The sequence below is a fragment of the Ornithorhynchus anatinus genome, chromosome 5 (assembly GCF_004115215.2).
Source record: "Ornithorhynchus anatinus isolate Pmale09 chromosome 5, mOrnAna1.pri.v4, whole genome shotgun sequence".
Classification (NCBI taxonomy): Eukaryota; Metazoa; Chordata; class Mammalia; order Monotremata; family Ornithorhynchidae; genus Ornithorhynchus; species Ornithorhynchus anatinus.
In genome coordinates this window covers 71770140-71788859 of record NC_041732.1, presented here as the reverse complement: position 1 = coordinate 71788859, position 18720 = coordinate 71770140, and the positions used below count along the sequence as shown (strand labels likewise).

At 42.3% G+C, this 18720-nt stretch overlaps 1 protein-coding gene across 7 annotated transcripts in view; it reads left to right on the top strand.

The window, feature by feature from the left end:
* Nucleotides 1-18720, top strand: part of CAMTA1 (calmodulin binding transcription activator 1) — a 1175303-nt gene that overhangs the window by 45549 nt on the left and 1111034 nt on the right. The gene's annotated exons all lie outside the window — the stretch shown is intronic.

The window sequence follows — 18720 nt, the reverse complement described above, 5'->3', positions numbered from 1 at the left end:
CTATTACTTAGACTGTAAACCGCATATTTAGACTGTCCATGTTGGACAGGGCCTGGGCCCATCCCGATTAACTTGTATCTACCCTAGTTTTAGAACTGCACTTGACACATAGTAAGCATTTAACCAATACCATAATAATAATGATAATAACGATAGCCTTTTAAATCAGTCATCTCATAAGTGAAATGGGGATTTAGGTAAGGTGATGGCGAAGTGGATAGAGCACGGGCCTGGGAGTGAGGAGGTTATGGATTCTAATTCCGGCTCCACCACTTGTCTGCTGTGTGACCTTGGGCAAATCGCTTCACTTCTTTGTGCCTCAGTTACCTCATCATTAAAATGGGGATTGAGACTGTGAGCCCCATATTGGATGGGGACTGTCCCCAACCCCATTTGTTTTTTTAAAAGCAGCATCGCGTAGTGGATAGAGCACGGACCTGGGAGTCAGAAGGTCAAGGGATCTGATCCCGGCTCCGCCACTTGTCGGCTGTGTCACCCTGGGCAAGTCACTTCACTTCTCCGTGCCTCAGTTACCTCCTCTGTAAACTGGGGATTGAGGCTCTGAGCCCCACATGGGATAGGGACTGTGCCCGTCCTGATTTGCTTGTGTCCACCCCAGTGCTTAGGTACAATGCCTGGCACATGGTAAGCCCTTAACAAATGCCATTATTATTATTATTATGGTTACCCTTAAAGAAATAGAGTTTAAACATTCTCTAAATTCTGGCTGTGTTTTAATCTTTGTGGCTTCTTTCTGAAAATGTTTTGTGCAGTGGTGAATTGCACTGCTTATTGTTCATTTTGAAGGAAGTAATGGGGGGGCTTAGCAATTAATGCTAAATCGTTCCTGAACCTGTTTGCTGATTGATACTGCTGCCTCCACCTTTCCTTGTGCCCTCCACCCATCAGTGTCAAACTATAAAGATAAGATGATTTTGGTAATAGACTGAGGCTGCAATTCCCAAAGTAAATCCCGAATTTCACGTTAACTAATAGGTTTTTAGTCTCCTCTTGTTGTCTGCTTTTCTAATTCCCAGTGGTGGTTAGGAATATGTTACTATGTGGCCTTTTGAGATCTGGAACTTGTAGCAAATTAGTATTAGCTAAGAGTTCCTATGATGCCTTTGAGTTAATAAGGGCTGATAATCATAATAATAGTATTTAAGCACTTACTATGTGTCAAGCACTGTTCTAAGCGCTGGTGTAGGTACGAGCTAATCAGGTTGAAGGCAGTCATCTGGTAGAAATCAAGTGCCATTTGTCTGAGCAAGGGAGCTCGTTGTGGGAAGGAATGTCTGTTGTTATATTGTACTCTCCCAAGCGCTTAGTATAGTGTTTTGCACACAGTAAGCACTCAATAAATTCGATTGAATGAATGAACAAATGAACTAATATAGAGAATGAAAGGGAGTAAACACTTAAGGATATAAGGCTTAAGAATTGATATCTGCATAATAAGTGGAGGACATTCCTTTTGGTTATATTTTAATTTCAACTCGAATCGAAGATATTCTTAATTATTCTTAGAAAGCAGAACCTCTCCACACATCCATTCAGTCTTTCCTAGCAAAACCATCAAGATGATCTGAGATTGTCAAAACAGGTTCATCAGCCAAAACTAGTTGGGAAAAAATGTCCTTATCCACTCTCCATTTGCAAAGCTGCAGTTTTCATTGGACTGTTTTTGGCTCTTTTCACTGTCTTTGTAATGAGAAAAAGGGAGTGTGATAGCTTGGCAGAAGCAATTGCCCAAATACAGTAGGAAATGTAGTCTTTCCTGCCTAGGGCAGTAGCTGTACTATAGTTAGGAAATGACTTGGAACTGAAAGTTTATACAAAATCCTCAGAACAAATAGTATCTTTCAACATTTGGGTGTAAAGACAAGAAGAAACTTGCTTTAGTTGCCCAGATTTGCTCTTTTCTTTCTAATATTAAGTGCCGTAATAATTTAGAATTTCCTACTGCCCAAGAAATCTTGGGAACCTTGTTGTTCAGATAAATTGATACAAAACTCTTGAGCTAAAAGGAATTTTATTTTCTGCAATATTACTCCTGGGGAAAATGTGTAAGCTTTTGGCAATTCACAAATAAAATTAATTTTGGGACAACCCGAGTTTCATTCTTAGTTTTCATGTGGAACTCGATTCTTTTTTTATTTTTTGGGAAAAAAAAATCAGTGTTTAAGGTTTACTTGATTAAATTGAGCACTAAATCTTTGTACTCTTTCTTAAAATCCTGTACTTTGATGTTGACACACAAGACTGGAGCTGGTGCTTTCTTTATCTTTATGCCTCTTGTGAATACAGGAAAGCCTATATTGATAAATATATTTTTGAATTTTACCCGTCAAAGTGAAGGTGAAATTTTGTCATGGTAATGGAGACTGCTTACAAATACAAGATTTATGTGACGCAAAAACTTTGATATTCACCCCATAGCTCATATGTACATATCAATCTAATTTATTATTATTAAATAATATAATAATAATATTAGTGTTGGTAGTGTGTTAACCATTTATTCTGTGGAGGGGGTGGATTTTGGGAAAAGGCAGGAGATCTCCTCTTGAGATACTGCTGGGTGGGGTAGGAGAGTTGAAGAAAGGATAGGAGGGGGTGGGGCTGGAAAGATGCATCAAACCAACAGCTTGAAAAGAGTACAGTAAATTAGTACACATGATCTCTGCATTCTAGGAGTTTACAATCTAGTGGGGTTAGACACTCTCAAGTACTTCGAACAGTGCTCTCCCTGTGGGAACTGCTCAGTAAATGCCACTGATTGAGTGTAGATTGGAGACAGGAAGGTCAGGAAGGAGATGGATGCGATGAATTAAGCTTCCCATGTTGCACTCCCTCTTCAAACTCCCTGTCCTCTAACCAACCTCATCTCTTGCCCATAATGATGTCGTCACGTACTTTATCGATTAAATTGAAACCATCAGGTGTGAGCTCCTAAACAGTCTCCCTGTTCCTCTCCAGTCTTTTCCTTCTTCTCTGCACTCACTGACTCTCCCAACTTTCCCAGCAGTATCTGGAGATCTCCTGCCTCCTTCCAAAATCTACCCCCACTCTCTTGGAGCACTTATTTGCACCCAAGGCTTCAGCTGCCATCTCTGTGTCGGTGATTCCCAGATCTGCTTCTCCAGCCCTGACCTCTTTCCTTCTCTGCAGTCTTGCATTTCATCTTGCTTCCACAACATCTCTTTTTGATGTCATGCCAACCCCTCAAACTTAAGTGTCCTAAACAGAACTCCTCATCTTCCTACCAAAACCCTATCCTCCCCCTGACTCTTCTATCACTATTGACACGTGCCGACACCCCCCTCCCCCCACCCCCCCGTCCCGCAGTCCCATAACCTTGACATCATCCTTGACTCATCTCCATCATTCAACCCACACATTCGATCTCTTTATGAAATTCTGTCGATTCTGCCTCCACGACATCTCTAGAATCTGATCTTTCCTCTTCATCCAAACTGGTGCCGTGATGATCCAGATATCCATCATTTCCAACCTTGACTACTGCATCAGCTTTCTCACTTGTTCTTCTGCATCCTATCTCTACCCTGGCCAGTCCCTACTGCTCTTTATTTGGTTAATTTTTCTGCAAAGTCATTCAAATCCACATCTCCCCATTTGTCAGAAACTTCCAGCAGTTGCCCACCCACCTCTGCATTAAACAGAAACTCCTCACCATTGGCTTTAAACCACTGAATCAGCTTTCTCCCTCCTATTCTCACCCTCCTACTTAACCTTGCTGATTACAGCCCAACCCACACTCTGCTCCTAAAACCAACCTACTCTTTGCATCTCGATATTGTTTGTTCCTCCACCGACCCCTTGCCCACATCCTCCCTCAGACCTGGAACTCATTCCCTCTTCATATATGACAGTCCACCACTCTCCCCGACTTCAAAACCCTCCTAAAAATCATATCTCCTCCAAGAGGCCTCCCCAAACTAAGCCCTTTATTTTCCCCATCCCACCCTCCTCTCTGTGTTGGCTATGAATGTGAATATGAATGTGAGTTTAATCACTGGGATACTCACTCTAGCCCCACAATACTTAGGTAAATATTTTTATACTCAACTATTTCCCCTACCCCTAATTGATTTAATATGTCTTTCGCCATAGACTTTAAACCCCATTATGGGCCAGGGTCACGTTTACCGACTCTTGTGTTGTGCTTTCCCCAGCTCTTAGCATAGTGCTGTGCACACTGTAGATGCTCAATAAATGCCAATGAATGATTGGTTGACTAAGTACCAGTTATGGCCATGATAAGAGCCTGGACCCCTATGGGGGGCATGTGGCTGGAGAGAAAGGAGCGGATTCTCTGTTGTGGAGGAAAAACCAGTGGGATTTGGTGACAGATGATGTGGGCTTGTAGGAAAGGGTGGAGTCAAGTTTAAAACCAATTTGCGGGCTTTAGAGATGTGGAGATTAGTGGTGGTGATAAAACTGGGGGTGAGGGAAGTTGGGTGGAGGAGAAGATTGGGGAGGGAACAGCTTGGGACTCAATTTCCATCCCCCAATTCCAGTCTCCTGGTTATTTTATTCCTGCCTAGTCCCCTTCTTAAGGCGATCCTGGATTTTCATGAATATAAAGGCGCATGAAGTCAAGCAGAGGCCTACCCATTCTGTTCCTAGCTTGGGCAGTGGCTAGCAAGTGGAAGGCAACTGCTGCAAGTCAGAATTCACCTGTGCTGGGCAGCAGAGTGGCCCGGGAGAGAGTCGAGGGTGGAGACTCGAGTTTAGGGCATGGAAGGCTGCGATTGTAAACCACTTCCGGATTTTTAGCAAGAAAACTCGATGGATACACTCCCAGAATGATTGCAGGTGGAGAGTAGGGCGTTCTGGGAGAGATGCGTCCGTGGTTGTCGCTATGGGTCGGACATGACTCTACGGCATAAGACAAGACGAGACGCTTGGGAGGTGCAAGAGGATTTCCACTTCCTGCTCTTGGCTCTTCCCGGAGTTGGAAAAATCGGCTCAGGGGTAGAAGAAAGTCAGCATGGTTCCAGGCAAGAGTCTAAAACTGGTGCCAGCCCACCAGGAGCACAGCAGGCCCTGGGGGATATTAGCATTCAGATTGCCCTTTAGCCTTCTTCTTAATGAAAATGACTTTTCTCTATTTGCGTTTTAGGTTTCATTGTTCTATTAGCCCTTAAAGTTCCGGAAACACAGCCAGCTTGACTGTTGCAGCAGCCATCTCACATCAAAGGTTTATAGCATTTGTTGAAAAAGTGGCTCATTCTTTATTTCCCTCATTTTATCCAATTAATTCAAATTAACCTCCCGTAGAGTTTAGTTTATATTTGGCTTCTCAAGCAGTGTTGTAGCAGGGCAAACCTCTCCCCGTCTCCTAGGCTTTGGAAGCTCTTTGTAAAATTTGTCTTGGAGAATTCATGTCTTCTCATATCTTTCTGGGTGAGGTTCTATTTGCCCAGTCCATTAGTTCACATAGCTTTAGGATTCAATATGGGAAAGACCAAGTTTTAGTAATATTAAGTACCCTGAGCCTAATGATTTGTGGGAAAGAACTTCTAATAGTATCCCGTGGACAGAATGTGTAACGTTGCACTTTCCCTCCTGTGATCTTTTTTACTGCATTTTAGTACCTTTAATTTGTTTAAAATGCAGAAGAATCTTGCATTTAAGGAATGACTATTTAAATCTATTTAAAGACAAGTGACTCCAAATTTAATTCAAGTTTAACATTCCTATTGAATTTTTTCCTGTGTTTAATTTTCGTAGTACTGGTTTTTATCCTAGGTATATTTATATAATTAGTATTCAGCTGCCACAGATGTCATACATTTGAAAGGTGATGTTTTGTTTATTTAAAAATCACCGAGAAAGAAGTCTTCCCGTAATTTCTACGGGGAAATACCGTCACCATATAAATAGCTGTTCGAACATTCATGTGTTGGAAGATTTTCTAGGGTTCTTCACCTGAGTGCTAGCTGGACTTATTACATAGACAGAGGCCCCAAATTGTCATATTCTACTCTAATGTTCGTAAAGTCATCAAACTGGATGGAGACTATCAGAGATCTCCACCCCGCCCCCCATGTCTCAGGCAGAAATAGTAATGATAGTAATAATAATGATATTTAAGAGCATACCAAGTTCAGCCAAGCACTGTACTAAATGTTGGAGTAGTTTAAAAAATAATCAGGTTGGACACAGTCCCTGTCCTACACAGGGCTCACAGTCTAAGTAGGGAGAGTAGGTATTGAGCCCCCATTTTGCAGATGAGGGAACTGAGGCACAGAGTACTTAAGTGACTTGCCCAAGGTCACACAGCAGGTATTTGGCAGAGAACATGGTGTTCTCAAAGAGTATATCCTTTCTACTCTGGACACACCCTTTCTACTCTGCCTTTGGGCCTGTTTTGGAAGCATTAGTATTATCTATCTCCTAGTTTCAGAAGCCACCCAGTCCTCCAGTTCCTTCAGACACGCTTTTCAGCATGCGTACATTTCCTCATTGATGAGACGTTTGCTGGCTGCTGTTCATCATTTTGCCAACTTCACAACAGTCGTGGATTTCCTCTGTATTGACGATTTTAAAATGCCCTTTTTTTAAGAAATCTGGCCACTAGAAACTCTGACAACTGGTATCGTTGCCAGTTGGAGGATTTGTAGAGATTTTCTTAGTTAGGAACCTACATTGGTTTAGAATATGTCTCACATTCTGTTTTGGAAGTTCACAATCAATTCTCCCCAAGCCTGCCTTTTTCACCCTTTCCTGGGCTTCTGAGTATTTTAACAAATTATATATACGGTTTTGACATGAAGTTAGTGTATTGTCAAATGTTTTTCAGTGGAATTTTTGTTCATTTCTAACAGATGTCCAAGTATTTTTCTCCTTCTTGAGTGCTTTAAGAATAATGGGCACTGGTCTCCCATGTTTTGGAAGGTATGTAAGTTTAGCAGTGAAAGATTTCAAGGGACAGCGGTTGGAAAATACAAGAAGTCTAGGTCGGGAGTGGGCAAAATAGGCCTGTGGGCCCACTCCAGTCCACCGGCTGAACCTCTCCTGCTTCTGGGTTGGATCCTCAGTGCTGATGTAGCCACTGTAAATTTGGTCCTAGCGGGCTCCTAGCCGACATGGACGAAGCCTGCCGCAGGGGCCGTTGCCACCGGGCACCCTTGGCAGGCTCGGGCCCAGTTTGCCACCTCCCTGAGTGGAAGTACAGGTGGTTTTGTGTCAGGCATCGGGGCTTTCCCTCTTTCTCCCCGTAGCTCATAGATGCAGTCAGGGAGATTTTGCGTGGCCGAGCCATAATGGCCCGCTGAAATGGGTTAAATGGGCTCTCCTGGATGAGATAATTGCTCTCTCCTGGCAGAGGTAATGAGACCTTTGCCCCTCACAACCCAGAGTTCACAACAGAGTTCCTGTTTTAGCCAGTCAAAATGTGGGTATCTGGTTTGGGACTTGATAAACAGTGTTCATGTCCACTCGCAAAGCCAGAGACAAGAAATCAGTAGTAGAATATTATGACATGTATTCTGAAATGGAGGCAGCTGAAATTTCATTTTTTAAATGTTATTTTAAAAATCAGTAAAGTTTATATGGTCCATAGGTCAACTTTTTCCCTCTGAAAGTTAGGTTGATGTTAAAAAAACAACAGCTAACCAAGTAATTGCAGCCTACTAGGTGTTTTGGAATCAGCATAGTTTTAGCATATCTTTATAGAAAGTTTTATATTTAGTTTTATTGAAGGAATACATATATTACCCGGGGGAAAAAAGTGAGATCAATTTTCTAATCAGCCATCACTTTCAACTGAGAATGCACATTCATCCTAAAGGGAAGCCTCGTATGTTACATAATTGCACCTTATACAGAAAGACACACAGAGACGGAACAAATTCTAGAATTAAATTTCTTTTATAGCCAGGTAGAGAAAGTTGTAAATATTGAAGATGAATGGCTGAGGTGCCGTGTTTTATTTTCTCATATTTTCTGTGGCGTTATCTCATGTTACATTTTTTTATTAAAGCCATTGAAAGGAGAGTATCTGAGTTTGAGGCATAGTTTCTACAAAAAAACATCAGTTCAGAGCATATTTATTCTCTTGTATTGTCGTTTTCCCTTACTGTGATTTGAAGAAGTTGGAAAATGTTCTTCATACTGTTATGCAAATAAGGAAACAAGGACTAGGATATGAGTTTTTTTAATGGTACTTGTTATGCACTTACTATGTGCCTAACAGTGTACCTAGTGCCTGGGTAGATACAAGATATTCAGATTGAACATAGTTCCTGTCCCACCTGGAGCTTACAGCCTAAATAGCAGTGAGGAGGTTTTAATCCCCGTTTTACAAATGAGGAAATAGAGCTACAGAGAAGTTAAGTGATTTGCTCCAGCTCCCACAGCAGGCAGGTGATGGAACCAGGATCAGAATCCAGGTCCTCCGACTCCCAGGTCCATGCTCTTTCCACTAGACCATGCTGTTCTCTGCCTAGGACTGAGGTAATAACCCACTCAGAACATGAAATTATGTATACCCTGCCTGGGCTGGAAATTTCAACACTGGCCAGTGGTGGCCATAACTGAGAAAACCACAGGCGTTTAAAGAATTAACTTCTTGGGGGTGCTGCAAGCCCACCTGCACACATGAGAGCACCCGAAAGCCAACCCCGGGTTGACTTGGAACTTGTCATGGGCTCACTTCTGGTTTGGCTACTCCAAAGCAGATGTCTGTGGGTAGCCCGGGCGCTAAAACATTCAGGCTTTGGCCTGCCAGGTATATTCATTCATTCATTCATTGATTCACTCGTATTTATTAAGCGCTTAGTGTGTGCAGAGCATTGTACTAAGCGCTTGAGAAAGTACAATACTATAATAAGCAGTGACATTCCCTGCCCACAACGAGCTCACAGTCCGGAGTCGGGGGAGACGGACATTAATACAAATAAATAAAATGACATATATATGCAAGTGCTCTGGAGCTGGGAGGGGGCGGAAAGAGCAAAAGGAGCAAGGCAGGGCGACGCAGAAGGGAGGGGGAGATGAGGAAAGGTGGGGCTTAGTGTGGGAAGGCCTCTTGGAGGAGATGTGCCTTCAATAAGGCTTTGAAGCGGGGGTGAGTAATTGTCCGTCGGATTTGAGGGGGGAGGGCGCTCCAGGCCAGAGGCAGGATGTGTACCAGGGGGCGGTGGCAAGACAGGCTACATGGGGGCACTGTGAGAAGGTTAGCACCAGAGGAAGCGGAGTGTGTGGGATGGACTGTAGGAGAGAAGTGAGGTGAAGTAGGAGGGGGCAAGGTGATGGAGTGCTTTATAGCCAATGGTGAGGTGTTTTTGTTGGATTTGGAGGTGGATGGGCAACCATTGGCGATGGTTGAGGAGGTGGGGTGACATGATCCACCAGTCATTGTCCATCGATAGATCTGGGTCTGGAGGTTTGGGACCTGCAGGCTGGGCCTGGCTTATGTAGTATTGGAGTGCCACGTACTGCAGCCCCAAAAAGGGGTTGGTCCCGATGGGCCAAATGGTCATTTTCGGAATTTATTCTCTCACTGGGACTGCTGTTGGAGGCTGTCACAGTGCTTTTGGACCGTTCTTGAAGAAAATTAGATTACTATTGTTAATTGGTTTTAGGTTGAAGGTGTCTAAGCCAGCAGGTATAAAAAGCAGAAAAATGTGATTTTCGTGGGGAACATTTATTTGATTGTTTCGTTGGTGGCCGCACCGGAGAACCGCTATTGTTGTGTAAGCTCTTTTTGGAGTCCCGATTCTGATTCCCTTCTGTTTTTTTGTCAAACTCTCTTGCTACTAAAATTCTCAAGGTTATTTTTGGGTCAGGGAAGTGTACCAGTAGTCATTTTGAGACCTTTAGTAGCAAAAGAAGTAGCTGTCACTTGAATCTAAATAAAGATCTATTAAGAATTTAATTTTTGCCACTGAAAGCTAAATCCGTCTGAAAAAATTCAATAAGATAAAATTCGTTTCAAGACATTTTACTGTGCTCTCTTAAGTGGTTGAACGTACAGTGCTCTGCACAGAGTAAGTGGTCTGTAAGTACCGATTTTTGATTGATACTGGTGAAAATATTTTAGACGGGTGAAATGATGGACGCAAAAGCAGGACTTGAGAATTAGAATGCTTTGAACGGGGAAAGCCAAGAAGCAGAAAGTTTTCAGGAGAGTTTAATTGTATTGCAAATTAATTGCTATTTATGTTAAGAGGCTCCATTGCCCAAGTAAGTGTTAGCTTTTGAGTTACTTAAATGTGCCTTTGGGTTGGTGAGACATTTTTCCTCCTGCCTCAGACAGCCATGAGCAAAATATTGTCATATTTAAGAATGAATTTTGTTAAAAGTTAAAAAAAAGAATAGAAATAATATAATTTTTCTGTAGTTATTTTTCTATTATTGTCATAAAAGATGGCAATTTTGCACTAATGACTTTGCCTACGTTGAGAAGCACATTTAGGCATAAAATGCTTACTCAGAAAGGGCAGGAAACTTCCTCAACTTTCACTTTTTTTGGTTGGCTGAGTAGGTCGCGGTGGTGTCTAAAGTTGGATGGAAAAGGTTGACTGAAGCCAGTTTTTGGAAAGGAATCAGCCAGTGATGAGGATAGTGGCCAAGGAAAGAGAGGGGGCTCCGTTTTTCTCCAATTAGAGGAGAACCAAACCCACTCGCACTTTAGTACTTCACAACCGCTGAATTTGACCTTTGAAATCCAATGTGTACAAGCAGATCTGTTGACTTCTGGGGAAGCAGTGTGGCCTAGTGGAAAGAGCATAGGCTTAGAATTAAATAAGGGCTGTTATTATTCCAGACCATGTTCTTTGTCAGATGTAGGTAGTTTGGAAGCCTTGTGGCTTAGGGTAAAATTATAGCTAATCTTCTCTGGATAGCAATAAGTAAATATGTTTCAAAAGAATTGAGACTTCCAAGGATTTCAGGCTCTCTTATTTTGTTTCCTTCTCTTGCTGTGGCCAGGAAACAAGTTTACCAAATCTGTTGTATTGTACTCTCCTAGGCTCTTAGTACAGTGCTCTGCACACAGTAAGCACTCACTAAATACCATCGATTGAATGACCTGGGTTCTTATCCCAGCTCTACCACTTGCCAGCTGTGTGACCTTGGGCAAATCACTCAACTTTTCTGTGTCTCAGTTTCCTCATCGGTAAAATGCAGATTAAATCCTTTTACCTCATACTTAGATTGTGGGACAGGGACAGCATCCAACCTGATTATTTTGTATCTGCCCCAGTGGTTGTATCAACCAGTACCCTGCTTGATAATGTAGTAAGTGCTTAATAAGAAGCAGCGTGGCGTAGTGTTTAGAGCATGGTCCTGGGAGTCAGAAGGGCCTAGGTTTTAGTCCCAACTCCACCACCTATTGGCTCTGTGACTTTGAGCAAGTCACTTACCTTCCGGGTCTCAGTTACCTCATCTGTAAAATGGGGATTAAGACGGTGGGCCCCATGTGGGAGAGGGACTGTGTCCAACCTGATTAACTTGTATTTATTCCCCAGTGCTTAGAACAGTGCTCAGCACATTGTGCTTAAAAAGTACAATTATTATTATTATAATATTAAGTACCATACTTACAATACATTATTTTCCCAACTGCTGAGTACAGTGCTCTCAACACAGTAAACACTCAATATGACTGATTGGTTGGTTGGTTGATTGATAGAATATACTTCTTTGAGTGAGAAGTAATTTTTGGTACCATATAGGCTTGGGTATACTTTGATTAACTGATTGTGAGGCAAGTCCCTTTACTTCTCTGTCCATGTAGAAGTCTTTGCTTTTTAGATCCCGAGGGAACAGAGTTCTCCTACTATCTTAAAGTCTTGATGAACTGAGCAGTAAAGAACAACTTGCTTACGCACGCAGTCCTTCTTCTGACAGTACAATGTGTGTTCTAGACATGCGTTGTCAGAAAAAGGTATACTTCATTTTCTCAAGGTGTTTTATTGACATCGCTTAGTGAAACTGTAAGGAATGGGAGAATCGAATGTATGTTCATTGAAGTGTGTTTCCTTTTCTGAAAGTAACTTTATGGCATCTTCCTGAAGTTTTGTTGTGGTTTAGCAGAGCGTTCAGGATATTTTACTGGGTTTCATCTACTATTTCCCCTCTCATTTCTCATAAGCCCTTGATATTTGCTTTCTCTATACCTGTCTGGTGAAATACTCAGCTGTAGAAGTACCGTGTATGAGTGTACAATGACAGATTTTCTATCATGTTTCAAGCTTCCTTCAAAATTCATTCTGGATTCTGCGTCCATTCATTTGACAAGTGAACCGATTCATCTTGGCTTATATATACTGGTCCTTGGCAAAAATAACTTTATTAGCATAAAACATAAAATATACACTGACTTTGTTGAAAAACATTTCCTTGTAAAACATAATCCAATCTGCAAGCTTTTTCCGTTTGTGGTTCAAGTATTCGAGAGTCGCAGAAACATATCTTAAATAACTAGTGCCTTTTCTACTCTTGAAAATATATTTTTGGGAAATTGTGAGAGTAAATGTACCTAGATAATTTTTGAGGTCTTTGCGTTCCTAAGTGCGTTACATTAGATTGGAAGTTCCTAGCAATCAGGGATTGTGCCTTCTAACTATCGTGATCTCTAGTGCACTCAGTACTGTACCCTGCACACAAGCATGTGCTAGGAAAATATCATTTTATTGTCTAAAAACTTTATTTTCATTGTTAGCCACTAGCATTGGTGGTGGCGATCAAGAAGCTTCTTGGGTGTAGAGTGGCTATGGGAGATAGTGATGTCAAGCTATGTGGCTGCTTATCCCATTGTGGGCAGGGAGCGTGCCTTCCGACTCTGTATTGTACTCTCCCAAGCGCTTAGTACAGTGGTCTGCATGCAGTTAGCGCTCAATTAACATCATTGATTAATTGATAAGAGTAATGCTGAGGCCAGTTCCTGCTAGGTGAGTCGTACTCTTGCTAAATTTATATTTGGTGCCCGATGTGGTGGAACTTAATGCCTTCAGTTGATTATTTTTGTTTACTAAATGATACCTTAATGGGCTAAAAGAATAACAGCATATTAAAACCCTTCTCACTTATCCAGAGACCAGCCTGCTGATCCTTCAGAATCTGGCCCAGAAGGAGCTAAAATATGTGTTATAATTTGAATATCTATTTAGGGTAGCCTTCTAAATAAGTGAGCGTTTGGATCTTCCGGGCTGGGCTGGTAAATATTTAGACTGACTGGGTAAAAAATATTAACTCTTTCTCCCCGAACTTCCAATGGGCTTTGTTTTTGACTGCAAAGAAATCCAGGGGGCAGTTAATGCTCATATTATGTTCTTGGAGCAAAGAGGGGAGGTTTCTATTGTAAGTGGTGTTGCAATTGAAAAGTAAAAGTGGCCGTGAGTGTGACGGGTAGGTGGAAAATTTTGGAAGCTTTAAAGTTTTTTGTCTTTTTTTCAAGATCACTATATCAGTCAATTGTATTTATTGAGCGCTTACTCTATGCAGTGCACTGTACCAAGAACTTGGAGAGTACAGTGTAACATTGTTCGTAGAGGTTTCCCTGCCCACAATGAGTTTTCAGCGCAGAGGGAGAGACAGACATAAAGAAATTATGGATATGTGAGTAAGTGTTGTGAGGCAGAGGGATAGGTTCATTCATTAAATCCTGTTTATTGAGCTTCTGCAGTGTGCAAAGCACTACAGTAAGTGCTTGGGAGAGTACAACATCAAACAGACATGTTTCCTGCCCACAGCTAGCTCACGGTCTAGAGGGGAAGACAGACATTATTATACATAAATAAATTACAGATATATACCTAGGTGCTGTGGGGTTGGGAGGGAGGATGAATGAAAGGAGCGAGTCAGGATGATGCAGAAGGGAGTAGGAGAAGAGAGGAGGAGTCAGGGAAGGCTTCTCGGAGGAGATGTGCTTTGAAAAAGGCTTTGAAGTGATCATCTCTTGGATGAAAAGAGGGAGGGAGTTGCAGGCCAGAGGTAGGATGTGGGTGAGAGGACACTCATGTAAGTGAGATGGAGGTACACTGAGAAGGTTGGCATTAGAGGAGTGAAATGTGTGGGCTGGTTTGCAGTAGGAAGTCAAGGAGGTAAAGTAGGAGGGGACAAGGTGATTGAGTGCTTTCAAGCCGATGGTAAGGGGTTTCTCTTTGAGGTGGAGGAAGATGGACAGTCATTAGAGGTTCTAGGAGTGGGGAAACATGAACTGGACATTTTTGTAGAAAAATGATGGAGACAGCAGAGTGAAGTATGGACTGGAGTGGGAAGAGACAGGAGGCAGGGAGGTCAGCGAGGAGACTGATGCAGTAATTAAAATGGCATAGGATAAATGCTTGGATTAACATGGTAGTGTAGATGGAGAGGAAAGGGTGGATTTTAGCAATGTCGTTAAGGTTGACCGGACAGAATTTGGTGACGGATTGATTATGCGTGTTGAATGAGAGAGATGAGTTGAGGATAATGCCAAGGTTATGGGCTTGTGAGATGGGGGATGCGGGTACCGTGTATAGTGTTGGGAAGTCAGTGGGGAGGACAGAGTTTGAGTTGGAAGATAAAGAGTTCTGTTTTGGGTATGTTAAGTTTGAGATCTTGGTGGGACATCCAAGTAGAGATGTCCTGAAGGCCGGAGGAAATGCGAGACTGCAGAGGAGGAGAGAGAGCTGGGCTGGAGATGTAGATTTGGGAATCATCTGCGCAGAGGTGGTAGTTGAAGCCATGGGAGCGAATGAGTTCTCCACAGGAATGGGTGTAGTTGAAGAATAGAAGGGGACACACAGCTGAGCTCTGAGGGACTCCCACAGTTAGGGGGTGGGAGGCAGAGGAGGAGTCTGTTGAAAGAGACTGAGAAGGAGCGGCTGGAAAGATAGGAGGAGAACCAGGAGGGTGTTAATATAGTCTCATTGTTATACATCAGAAAGAGTTCAGGTGTTCTTATTCATTTTTTCTCAACTCTAGGTGTTTGCTCTATAAGGGTTAAACCGAGTATATAAAGATACTTGACCTGCAGGAAATCTTTATTGTTTACCTCAGTAATAGCTATTTTATTGAAGTGAATCAGAAACTTCATCATGCTTACACTATTTCTGATTCCTTTCCTCTCATTACAAACTGAAACAGTATAAATAATGCTATTCCTAAAAGAATATGTGCTTTGTTCTTGATGGGGTATTGATTCCTTCTATAACTTTCAAATTGCTTGCATGCCTCCCAGCAGTGAATACATATGTGACAGATTCAATGTGAGATGAAGATTCCAAAAAATGAAATGCTCTTTTACTTTTCATAAGCCATGCAAAAAAAAAAGTACTTTTAGAAATGTGGCCTCAAGGCACTTAACATACTAGTATCCAGTGCATGAAATTCTGTAAGTTATTTTTAACGAAACTTAATCTTGGGAAAAATCTGTTTGACTTTTATGGAGTTTGTTTCTTCATTGTTTGTTCTAAGTGTCTAGGATCTCTTTTTGCGAAGATATTTTCACAATTATATTGTAGTACACAAATTGGAGTTATATTTTAACAATCAATCAGTGGTATTTGAGGGCTTACTTCGTGCAGAGCACCGTACTGTCGGCTTTCACCCAATCACCTTGCCCCTTCCTATCTTACCTCGCCGTTTTCCTACTACAACCCAACCCGTGCACTTTGCTTTTCTGATGCCAACCTACTCATCGAACCTCAGTCTCATCTATCTCACCACCCACCTCTCGCTCACGTCGTGTCTCTGGCCTGGAACGCCCTCCTTTTTGATATCTGACAATTACTCTCCCCACCTTCAAAGCCTTACTGAAGGCACAACTTCCCCAAGAGGCCTTCCCTGACTTTCCTCATTTCCTCTTCTCCCACTCCCTTCTGCGTCACCCAGATCTTCTCCCTTTTTTCACCCCTCCCTCAGCCTCACAGCAACTACTTACATATCTGTAATGTATTTATTTATATTAATGTCTGTCTCCCCATCTAGTCCGGGCTCATTGTGGGCAGGGAACACGTCTGCCAACTCTGTTATACTGTAGTCTCCAAGCATTTAGTACAGTCCTCTGCAGTAAGTGTTCAATAAATATAATTGATTACAATACAATAGAGTCTGAGAGGCATGTGTAATTATACTACGGGCTTTGAAGGTGGGGAAAGTGGTCTGTGGTAAATGGAGGAGAGGGAGTTCCAGGTTAGCGGGAGGACATGGGCGCGTGCTTGGTGGTCAGGTAGACGAGGTCAAGGTACAGTTGGTGAGTTGGCTTTGGAGGAGGCGAAATGTACAGGCTGGGCAAGTACGATATAATAGAGTTGGTAAACGATCCAATCAATCAACCATTAATTGAGCACCTACTATGTGCAGAGCAATATGCTAAGTGCTTGGGAGAGTTCAGTGTAGCAGCGCGTAGACATATTCTCTGCCCACAAGGAGCTTAAAGTCTTAAGGGGGGAGATAGACATTAAAATAAATTATGGACATGTACATAAGTGCTGCAGAGCTGAGGCTAGAGTGAATACAATGTACATATTCAAGTGCAAGGGTGACACAGAAGGGAGAGGGAGTAGGGAAAATGATGGATTAGTTGGGGAAGGCCTCTTGGAGAAGATGTGATTGTAATAAGGTTTGAAGATGGGGCGACTGGTGGAGTGTCAGATATGAAGGGGGAAGGAGCACCAGGCCAGAGGGAGCTTACTATGTGTAGAGCACTGTATTAAGCGCTTGGAAGAGTACAGTGCAACAGAATTAGCAGACATGTTCTCTGCCTATAACGGGAGACAGGTATTACCCTGAATACATTGGACATTGGCAAGATGTTAGCAGAGAGGTAGTTGAGATGAAGGTACAATGAGTTGGTTGGTGCTAGAGGAGCCGAACAGGCAGGCTTGTAGTAGCAGATCAGCGAGGTTCGGGAGTAGGGAGAGAGTCGAATAAGTTGTGCCTTAAAGCTGGTCAGTCATTGGTAATTATTGAGCGCTTACTGTGACCAGAGTACCGTACTGAGCACTTGAGAGTACAGTTCTCTGACGGTGAGGCGTTCGATGCAGAGGTGGATGGCAGCGATTGGAAAGTCGGGGAGGGCGGGGTTGGAGGGGCGTTTTTTTTAGATATGCTCCGTTTGACGTGTCGGTGGGACATCCAAGTAGAGACGTCCTGAAAGGCAGGAGGAAATGTGAGACTGCAGAGAAGAAGAGCAATGAGGGCTGGAGAGGTAGATTTGGAAAGCCTCCACGTAGAGCTAGTAGTTGAAACTGTGGGAGCGAATGATAATACTAGTATTTGTCAAGTGCTTACTGTGTCCCAAGCGCTGTACTACGTGGTGAGGTAAGATAAAAAGGTCCCACTTGGGAATCACAGTCTAGGAGGAAGAACAAATATTGAATTCCCCATTTTGCAGATGGGGGAATTGAGACCCAAAGAAGTTAAGGTCACACAGCAGGTAAGTGGCAGAGCTGCATTTAGAACCCAGGTCATCTGACTCCCAGGCCCATGCTATTTCCACTAGGCCACCTTGCATCTGGATTGAGTTCTCCAAGGGAGTGTGGCTATAAATGGAGAAGGGAAGGGAACCCAGAACTGAGCCTTGAGGTACCCCTGCAGTTAGAGGGTGGGAATCAGAGGAGAAGCCTGCAAAAGGGACTGAGAAAAAGCAGTCGGAGAGATCGGAGGAGAACCAGGAGAGGGCAGTAACCGAGAAGCCAAGGTTAGATCATCTTTCCAGTAAAAGGCCGAATGGTCCACGGTGTTGAAGGCAGCAGTAGGGTGTCGTGTCCAGTGGTGGGAAAGCCAGGGGGAGAAGAGGTTCTTCTGATAACTTGATCCCGTGTTGATATGGCCTGCTGTGTTGGCAGAAGAAATAGCTCATTTATCAGAATGGGTGAGTACCCCAACTTGGGTTTTCCTTAATGTGAAGTTTTGCAAGGACACAACCCTTGTAGGAAAACCACCAGGTGTATTTTATATGGACTCAGGCAGATGGTACTAAGGAACACTTGGCTAGTCTCCTTCTCCAGTTTAATCATCAGTTTTGGCAGTAAAAATTCATTTTATTAGAAATGTTGTCCATTTGTCGATATGGTTGAAGTTTTCTATAATCTTCGATGGGTTTCATTTGCTCTTGCTATTTGTGGTGGAAAATATTGTTTTGAGATGAGATGCAGATTAACAGAGTTTGGAGGGGAGCTGGATGTATTTCAAAGTAAATTGATTCATTTTTCCAGAACAATAAAAATTTTTGAAATTTATCATTGTGGGTAGCGCACATTCCTCAAATTTTACCAATCAGAAGCTTGAGTATTTTTTTTCCTTTATACTGGCTCATTCTGATATTAGCACTAAGTGATTCCTGCACAATTCCAGTAGGATTAATGAGTTATTTTTCTTAACAGTGAATACCAGCAATACTCTAGTCTTTTTTTTCAAATGGAGAAGTTTAGTGTGAGAGTATTTATAGTAACAGTTTTTCCAGACTTACACTGTGGCTGATTTTGTACTAAGTGTTCAAAAAATGAAGTTTTTCTGAATTCAAATAAAATTTTAAAAACTCAAGTCTTGTATTTGTTACTGGAAGATTTTAAAAAAAGAAAATAAAATACCATTGCCATGGAATTAAACTTCTGATACCAACATTTAAAATCTGTAAACTTGAATTTACTACCATTAGAGACTTGATAGTGTTTGAGAGGGGGAGGAGAATGAATATTAGCAGATATCTCCCCAGTGCAGTTGATTTCAATTTGTGCTTAAATAAAAATGTTGAAT